We start from the raw sequence: 10,000 nt of genomic DNA, 5'->3' as shown, positions 1-10,000 counted from the left end.
GCCTTCCGGACCCCGAGTACGGACCGTTCCGAAATTTCCAACTTTCCCAACGTTTCAAGCTTTTTGTTGCACCGTAAAACAAAGTAAAATATAAAGATTTAACACAGAGTCAAACAAGTAAGGATTCCGATAGCTCAATTTTGGACCAAAATGTCAAACGCGCGCGTACGCCACATTTGCATTGGCTCTTTGCTGGGCTATAACTTGAAGAATACCAGACGTGGAAAGAGGATATCGAAAATGGCAAAATGGGCAACTTTGAGTCCCCTGGTATTAAAGAGTGAGTTTATACTACAATTTGAATTTTCGGAGAATTTAGAGGATTTCTATGGAAAATGTTGCTGGAGAGCAAGGTCTTTTTCTTCAACAACTTTTTCAATAAAAATCTTCTCATTATTTTAAAAATTCAAACCGTCATAAAAGTCATTCTTTAATGCCAGGGGCCTCGAACTTGGCCATTTTGATATTTTTGACATGCCTTTTCCATTTCCGGCATTCTTTAATTTATAGCCCACAATTTTATGAAAAGTAGGTCACGTGATGGTCTAGCTGTAAAGGGCCTGTTAAAATTTAAACACAAAAGTTGCTTTGAAAATAATACTGTAGAGAAAAAAAAATAAAAACGTTATTTGCAGGCTTTGGTCGTTCCGTATCGATTACGGGGCCTAGGACCGTACTGAAGACCTCGGGCACCTAAGCCTCAAAATATTTCCTTACAATGCTAGGCCAAAGTTGAGATGCAAGGTATCTTTATGTGCCACTTGCACTTTCTTAACAGAAATGGACACTGCTTTGATTCAAATCCTTTCTCTTCATGAGAGATCGTTGGTTAGCATCATGAATCATGGTTAGCATTTACATTTCAAGGAAAATATTCCTTGTCATACTATCGTTGGTTTGTGCCCTCCCATAAGCACAAGCGGTCCTTCGAAAAATGTAAGTATCTCGGCGGGCTCTGGTTTTGCGGGACCTACCCTACCCTACCCCTCTATTTCTTTTTGGGGGGAGAGGGGTTTATTTTTATAGTCAACTTTAACTCGAACTCCAACTCGAACCCTAACTCGAAGTCCAACTCGAAGTCGAAGTCCAACTCGAACTCGAACTCGAATCCAAACTCGATGATACCTTACTCCCAATTGAAACGTTAAATGGTTGCAAAATCCACGTTATCTCTGTCTTTGTTAATTGGTATTGTAGCCATGCGTGTCAAAATAAATTTGAGTTATTGGGTAATTACTCGATTACTTTGTTCAGTGCAGCAAAATGGACAGTTGAATTACGGGGTGGTGACTTCTTTGCCTAAAAGCAACTCACTTAACGAAACTATCCTTTTTCCAACAACAACAAGGATTCAAACAGCTTCGATTCTTACAGAGTTCGATGAAAATCCGGATTTAAAACATGCGGTGGGGCAACCAAAGCTATGGGAGCTGTGTTGGAGTTTCAGTGTGAAAGTACAAACGGCTACTAACACTCATAACCTTTTTTTCGTTATTATTTTATTAACCCGCGGTCTGCAGTCTGCATTTTACCCTCAGTCTGCAGTCTGCGTTTTACACTGACCGATTATTTGGGTGGTTTTTGGCAACAGAGGTTAATTATTTGTAATGCGATCGCTTCCGTTGCCGTTATCAATGGGTCGCAAATTTGACACTTTTATCGCATTATCACATTACGCATTGAATGCACGTTATCTATTACAGTCCGACCTCTATTAAGCGGCCACCTATTAAGCGGCCAACCTCCAGTAAGCGGCCACTTTCCCAAGTCCCGATTTATTTGTCAGTAAATTGCTGTCCTTAAGACCTCTATTCAACGGCCACCTCCATTAAGAGGCCGCGGCCACCTTTTTGCTGTCGCAAGTGTATTATTTATGTGGTTTTTTACCTCCATTAAGCCGCCAGCAAATTATCTTTCCTAGCGAAATGTTGACAGATGATAAAAGATGATAACTGATAACAACAAGAAAACAAGAACCGTGATTTAATCTCTACTATAACAAGTCACAAGCGGCGTACACGTGCAAACTTGTCACATCCGGCACTATACAAGCAACGATTCAGTACGTACTATCAATAAATTGAGCTGACCCACTGTTTTGTTACAACCAAAATCTCTGCAGGAAAACCTCATTACTACTGTACTGGAAATCTAGAAGAAGGGTGGTCGCGTAATAGAGGTCGGACTGTATTCGTGCATCATCAGTTTTTGGTCGAATTTATGTCCAAGAAAGCAGATAAATTGCAGAAAATTTTAGCTTTGCATCCAAAAATTCGTAATCAACACTAAAATGACTAAATTTTGCCTGGAAAACATATTTTACTGTTATTTTTCTTAAATTTTTTCGTTCAACTTTCGCTTTTATAAAATGTTTCAGTTGTCTGTAAATAAGCTATATGCTGTTGGAAAGCTTATTTTCTTAGCTTTAAAATGATGTATTTTTTTCTCCTAACTTTAACAATTTTTTGAGAAAAAAAAACATTTTTTGGCGATGGCTGATTTACCGCGGTTTTCTCGCGGTTGGGAAGTAGGAAAAAGAGTTAAGCCGGTAGCCAGGTTTTTAACCTCAGAAAAGGATCTGTTTCGTCGTACGAACGTGTAAGGACCTGTAAGCCAAAGGGCCTCTGCTGGTATGACTTCTGGGTGACCCCTTAATAACTTCTTACTAACCGAGCGCGAGGGCCGTACTGCCAGGGAAATATTGGCCCGAGGTCGTGGCAGTACGGACCGAGCGCAGCGAGGTCCGTACAAAAACGACCCAGGGCCAATATTCCCCAGTACGGCTCGAGCTAGCTCGGTTAGTAAGTAGTTTATTATACGGTTTTTGAATTACCTTTTGCTTTGTTTTTGCAAGCCCGTAATCGGCCCGTGGGCCAGTCACAATTAGCCAATCAGAGCGCGCGTTATATCGGCTACAAACCCCAACTTAAAAAAAAAAATTGCCTGGAACGCTGCACGTACCACAGGCAACCCAGTGTACCCTCACGGAGGGTCTAGTTTTATTTTTTCCGTGTCGGTAAAAGTCTTGCCTGTCACTCCCCTGCTAAGTGGCGGCTTTGTGCATAGAGCCTTCTGTGCGTATTTTCTTAGGATCGACAGGGTAGTGGGAAATGCGTAGATTTCTCTGGTGGACACAGTAGAACGATTAACTTAACCGGCAATGGCGTCGAAAGTCATGTAACGCGAATGGCGTTTTAGTGGATCTTTGAAAAAAATATACCCTTATGAAGCTCAATAATGGCAGGTCAATTGGATATACTGGCGGTGAAATCTTAAAAGCGACGAGTAATGGACTTCGAAAACAATCTTAACCGGCAATGGCGTCGAAAGTCATGTAACGCGAATGGCGTTTTAGTGGATCTTTGAAAAAAATATACCCTTATGAAGCTCAATAATGGCAGGTCAATTGGATATACTGGCGGTGAAATCTTAAAAGCGACGAGTAATGGACTTCGAAAACAATCTATCGCCCGTCGAGCCGAAATCAAAGTGAGCTGTATTTACCTGTAGTACATGGTAATTTGACACGATTGAGTTTCTTGCCTTCACGCACGAAATGAAATAGGAAGAGGTTCTCGCCTCTAAGAGCAAATATGTTGTTTGTTTCAATAAATTTTTCGCTGGAAAAGGATTCTATGGTATTTTCTGCCTTTGTGAATTATAATATCATGTTGTGTATTGAATTTCCGAGCTTAAGGTTGAAATGTGATATGGGAGAAGTTTTTTAGTATTGCTCTGTAAGCAAGAAGGGTTCACAGGCCTGTTGGAAGCTCCCTTGAGTTTCAACAAAATGATCCCCAAAATCAGTGAAAAATTGTGACGCAGATGAATAATAAAGTAGCTGCCATTTCCAAAATGATGAAATTACCTGGTGATAAATAACGTCGAACGCGTCTTGGAGAGTAAATTTTGACTTTGCATAAACAAGAGTTGTGCGATTGTGATCTTTGTTTTGACTTCGCTCATTTCATTGTCAAACTTTATAACAGTTGACAGAAAAAGAAACTTACAAAAACCCGGTATCTTGCCATCATTTGACACAGATGCTTCACTGTTTGGCGAGTAAACATGCCGCGGTAACTTAATCACGGCGCCCGCTGAATTCCGGCCATGTCACTTTCGATTTGGCGATTTATTTGAACGTTGCAAAAGTCTCCCAAAATGTTTGTCGCTGATCGTAACTTTTTATATTCTATATTCACGGTTCAAAATTAAGGTTGTTTTCATGTCGTAAATATGTTATTCTCGATCGACCGTCCTGGAGACTTCCTTCTGCTCTTTCTGAAAACTGTGTATCAATAGTTATAAAACAGAAGCATCGGACCGAAAATACTATTAACGCTAACAAATGCGAACTCAGCAAGGTACAGATCTTGTTAGCTTGCTTTATGCAAAAACAAATATTGATGCAAAAGTAAATGAGGGGTATGTTGTTTTGGTCTCCCATCCAAACACTAACCCCGCCGAACAGGCCTTGACTTCAGTGAACTTCGGCATTACAGAGCTGTCAGATGCTCAGCGGGCACGCTTAAACTTGTGGTGAAAAGAAGTTTATCAACATGTCAGCCCAGAAGCCAATGTTTCTCACTTCCCATTTATTTTCTTCAATCTTTCTGGGTTTAGTACTTTGCTAGTAACCACATGTCTTCTCAGACTATTTACCCAAGACTTCTACCATGGCACTACAATGATAGACAATACCAAAACAATATCGTGCACTGTTAGAGCTACATATTACGCAAGGACAGATCTGTTTCGTCGTACGAACGTGTGAGGACCTGTGAGCCAAAGGGCCTCGTCTGGTATGACTTCTTAATGACCTTGAAAAAAAAAAATGTTTGGAACGGTGCACGTACCACAGGCAACCCAGTGTACCCTCACGGAGGGTCTAGTTTGTTATTTTTTTTCCGTGTCGGGAAAAGTCTTGCCTGTCACTCCCCTGCTAAGTGGTGTCTTTGTGCATAGAGTCTTCTGTGCGTATTTTGTTAGGTTTGAGGGGGCTGGGGTAATGCGTAGCTTGCTCTGCACAATTAACCTGTAATGGTGTCGAAAGTCATTGTAACGCGAATGGCGTTTTAGTACATCTTTAAAGAAAATATACCCATATGGAGCTCAAGAATGGAACGTCAAGACAGGCGGTGAAACATAAAGATCTGGAATCTTAAAAGCGACGAGTAATGGACTTCGACAGCGTGAATCTTTCGCCCGTCGAGCCGAAATCAAAATGAGCTGTACTTCTAATATTTCGCCAAGGTGGTGTTACGTACAACACTGAAACCAAATGGAAATTTCTCTGGTTACGGGTTCAACAAAGACAGGGAAGGAATCGAACACCACTAGTAGATCTGTGATCTCTGTTGTGTTTCACAGTGTTTACTGAAGTCGCATCTATTTAAAGTTTGCCTGTTTGTCTGGCAAGTAACATTCATTTTGTACTCAACTCTGCAAAGGTTAACAAAAAATTGGAAATGTGACAGTGAAAAATTATTTGAATGAAAGCTTGTTGTCCCTTTTGTGCTTTATTATTTACGGTCAAGGTTCTTTCGAAAAGGGTTTGATGTGAACTGTCAGAAATTTATTTAATTGCATATGCTTTGTGATTGTGTGTTTCGCTTGCACGCACGCAACTGAAATAGGAAGGGTTTCTTGCCTCTTATAGCAAATATGTTGCTTGTTTCAATAAATGTTTCGCTGGAAAATATTTTTGTGAAATGTCCAGCTTTTGTAAATTTATCATGTTGTGTAATTTTCGAGCTTAGCAAATTTGCATACATGTGTTGAAATGTGATACGGGGAGAATTTTTGAGGTAACGCATAAGTCACGAAAATAAACAGGTCTGTTAGAAGCGTGCTTGAGTTTCAACAAAATGACCCCCAAAATCGTCAAAAGATTGTGACGCTGATGAATAATAAAGTAGCTGCTATTACCAAAACGATGGAATTACCTGGTGATAAGTAACCTTGTCTTGGAGAGTAAATTTTGGATTTTCTAGAAACAATGGTCAACCTCAGAGAGTTGGGCGATTGTGATCTTTGTGTTGAATTCGCACATTTCTTGTCAAAATTTATAACAATTGAAAGAAAAAGAAAACTAACAAAAACAAAAACCCGGTATCTTGGCATCATTTGACACAGATGCTTCACTGTTTCGCGAGTAAACATGCCGCGGTAACTTGATCACTGTGCCCGCTGAATTCGATGTGCGATTTACTCGGTGCAGCCAAAAGTACAATTACAACAAAACAACTAAAATCTCCCAAAATGTTTTTCGCTGTTGGTACCTTTTTATATTGTGGTTCAAAATTAATGTTGTTTTCATGTCGTAAATTTTGTTACCGATGGCAAAATATTTTATTCTCGATCGACCGTCCTGAAACTTCCTTCTGCTCTTCTTAAAAATAGGTCCGCAATGCGTACTTGGGGTCTTATGCTTAGCTTAACTCCATTCAGCCCTTACAGAATTTGGTACTACGGTCTCACTTTTACCATGCGTGATTGGTTCAAAATTTGCCATAACAATGCAGCAGTGAAATGAGTTCCTTAAGTATGCTTCAAATTTCAGACCTGTTCAGAATTTTACATCGATGATTTGCCACTAAAATTTCTCTTAATGCCATTTGCACAGTTTAGACAACTCTTGCTGCATGCTACATCATAGCCTGTTCTAGGCTCTCAGATAGTCGAGAAAACGAAAAGAACTGCGTGTGAAAAGCGAGTGGGGGCTTGGGTCGAGGCGAGGCGGGAGAGCCTGTAAGCATCTCTTTAAATTCTTCATTCCGGTATACCAGCTCCTGGTATACCCTCTGATTGGTCAATTTTGACAGTTTACATCAACACTTTCGTAATCATTTTGATTCACGCGCGGAGCACGAAAGAAAGAGGTCAATTCTGTCGCCGAGTGTCTTAAAGTATTCCCAAACGTACAAGCCCTCAGATTCGAGCAAAAGTTGTGTCTGTTCGACTTTAATAAGTCGAAAAAACGATCCGTTTGCAATGCTTCCAACTGGTTTTGGTAAAAGCATAAATTTTCAGTTACTGCCGCGCGTTGCGAAAGCGCTTCATCACCGGGTACGATATATAGTGTATATAGTTCGCATTTGACACAACTATTATGTCCCATACACGCCACAATTGTTAGCATTCAACGGCGCTCTCTGAAAACTCTGACGAACGAGAAAAATACAATATTTTGTTATTCTTTCTTATGCAAATACTTGGCTGCGTATTCGAATTCACCAGCTAGGGTCAATTAAATTTCTGCCTTCATCGCCGTCGAAAAAATGAGAGCAAAAAGAAAAAACCACTTTGAAAGAGCGCAAAAATTTGCCGAAAACAGGCTTGTATTTCTGTTGTATGTCTTAAAGCTTTAAAAGATCAAGCGATTTCAGGAAGCGAAGGTGATGGCTACGTGTGCGTGTCTGTATACTGCAAATGCAATTGAGCCCATCCACACGAAATATCAATCTTTCACATTCATTATCGGTTGTCCTGTTGCATCAGAGCTGAAGTTTATTGATGAGACCATCTTATCATCTAGGCCAGAAACTTCAATGGTCGGGTTTCTGTTTTCCTTGAAAAAGTCAACAGAGCGTCTGGAACTCGCAGCTTTCGAACTGGTCGTGTCTTTTGGTCGAATTTGCCAAATCTCCCGTCGGTGATTTCCTTGACACTCGTTTCCCGGTTGCTTTGACAATGCCTTCGTTCGCGTAAAGTTATTTTCCTAAAAGTGCCTTAAATTCTGGCTAACGTACTCGCACAAGTGAGAATTAACGCATCACCTCTGAACAACAATAAAAGAATCGCGCTTGAACTCGCGTGGGACCACACAATGCCGCCCATTTTCAACACTTTGACATTGACATTTTGACATGCGAAAGGTTATTTGCAAAGTGGGCGGAATGAAGAATTTAAAGAGCTGCTTACAGGCTCTCCCGCCTCGCCTCGACCCAAGCCCCCACTCGCTTTTCACACGCAGTTCTTTTCGTTTTCTCGACTATCTGAGAGCCTGGAACAGGCTAGCTACATCACCTCTATCAGCTATTTACCAGTAACAGCAGCACTAGATTGGCTAAGAAACAAGCATGGCACTGTCATACATTCATATGATCTTATAAATGATCAAAAGAATGCTGAAATTCAACTAGAATTCTAAGATGAATCATCACTGAGGCGTTCAATGAAGAAGTACTCTCAGAGCTTGGTGCAAATCCCCACACTACTGGAAATCAGTCCATCACCAGTAACAATGTATAAACAGCCAAGAGAAATATCTGATGACCAATTACGTCGATCAGTTACATGTAGATCATTACATAATAAAAAACGCAAGCTAAAGCTTACAACAGGGTGCTTTCATGGACTAGAAATAAAATGAAAACCTCAACAGTCTGAAGTCACAAAATGTTCAACCAGTTTGTTTGTTTATAACTGGAGGTGGTGGTGCTGGGAAAAGCCATTTGATTAAAACGCTTTACCACACTGTAGTAAAAACCTATAGACATGCTCCAATGAATCCTGAGATTCCAACAGCGTTACTAGAAGCATCTACTGGAGTAGCAGTAATAAACCTTGATGGTACACACAGCATTAGCAATACCTAAAAATACAGGTGATGATGTGGAGGAAAATCCAGGTCCTACAATGTTTGACATCATTGATCCAACAACCACTGTGTCCGCTGACTCTAGTCAAGGAAATGAAGCAACCTTTGGTGTGAATGCTGGAAGCAATGTGTAGCAATGTCACATACTGCTATGATATACCACCAAATACAAGATATTAGTTTGTGGGCTAATTCTACTTTGCACAATATTTTGGTTATTGGAAATAATCTATACAGTTCTATAACATGTTCTGTGCAAACAAATGACTATTTGCTAATAACTGATGTTCCAGACATGGTTTCAATATTTGATAAAGTGTATTCATTACAATATACACCCTTTTAATAAGTCCAATATATGCCGTTTTCCGTGAACGACGTCAAACTCATGCTTTTAAAATTTATTCAGAAATGTACAAAGGCTTCAAAAAAGAAAAGAAATCAGAAAAGTTTTAAGCCTTTGTACATTTCTAAATAAAATTTGAAAGCAAGAGTTCGACGTCATTAGCGGAAAACGGCATATATTAGACTTATTAAAAGGGTGTATAGTGAGTCATTTACTGGAAGTTTGTTCATGACATCAAACATTGGTCCATATATGTCTCTTAGAAATTCACTTCTAGGAGTATTTTCAAACTCTCAACGGAATTACAATTGTTGTTTGTTAACTAATGGCATTAATACACTATATTGCAATAAATAAACTTTATCAAATATTGAAACCATGTCTGGAACATCAGTTAACAGCAAATAGTCATTTGTTCGCACAGAACATCTTATAGAACTGTATAGATTATTTCCAATAACCAAAATATTGTTCAAAGTAGAATTAGTCCACAAACTAATATCTTGTATTTGATGGTATAATACCAGGAAGTGACATTGCTACACATTACCTTACCAGCATTCACACCAAAGATTGTTTCACTTCCTTGACTAGAGTCAGCGGACACAGTGGTTGTTGGATCAATGATATCAAATATTGTAGGACCTGGATTTTCCTCCACATCATTTGCTTGCCTTATAAGCAATGGGATATAAACATTGTAGCACATTTGTGCAAACCAAAACATCACCTCATTACACGACTTGTAATGTCCAACAACTTGTTTTAATGTTGGCAAGTAAAACACATTTAAGTAAAACATCATAAGCATCGTATTCCAAAATCGCCATCGCACACCTGAAAATGCATCCTTGACTTTCACAAAATTGTTGTGACAGCCGATCCTTGACCGGTATTGTTCGATTGTTGTTCCCATGCTGGCGGCTAGTCGCAGACAACAGTAAGAGTACGAAATACTATTCTTTGAGAGTGCAAAACTCTAATTCAATGCCACTATTTTTTAGAGTACAATAACTCTTTCAGTTTGGGATGTAACCCACACCGACATTTCA

General features: G+C 39.7%; 1 long non-coding RNA gene across 1 annotated transcript in view; it reads right to left on the bottom strand.

The window, feature by feature from the left end:
* Positions 1-9,691: 9,691 nt before the first annotated feature.
* Positions 9,692-10,000, bottom strand: part of LOC137973987 (uncharacterized) — a 736-nt gene continuing 427 nt past the window's right edge. The window contains exon 2 of the long non-coding RNA XR_011117359.1: positions 9,692-10,000. This exon is cut by the window's right edge and continues 198 nt beyond it. This is a non-coding gene — a long non-coding RNA (uncharacterized lncRNA).

Source organism: Montipora foliosa, chromosome 10 (assembly GCF_036669935.1).
Source record: "Montipora foliosa isolate CH-2021 chromosome 10, ASM3666993v2, whole genome shotgun sequence".
NCBI classification, from domain to species: Eukaryota; Metazoa; Cnidaria; class Anthozoa; order Scleractinia; family Acroporidae; genus Montipora; species Montipora foliosa.
Note: the sequence above shows the minus strand (reverse complement) of the source record. Positions and strands in the feature narration are given on the sequence as shown.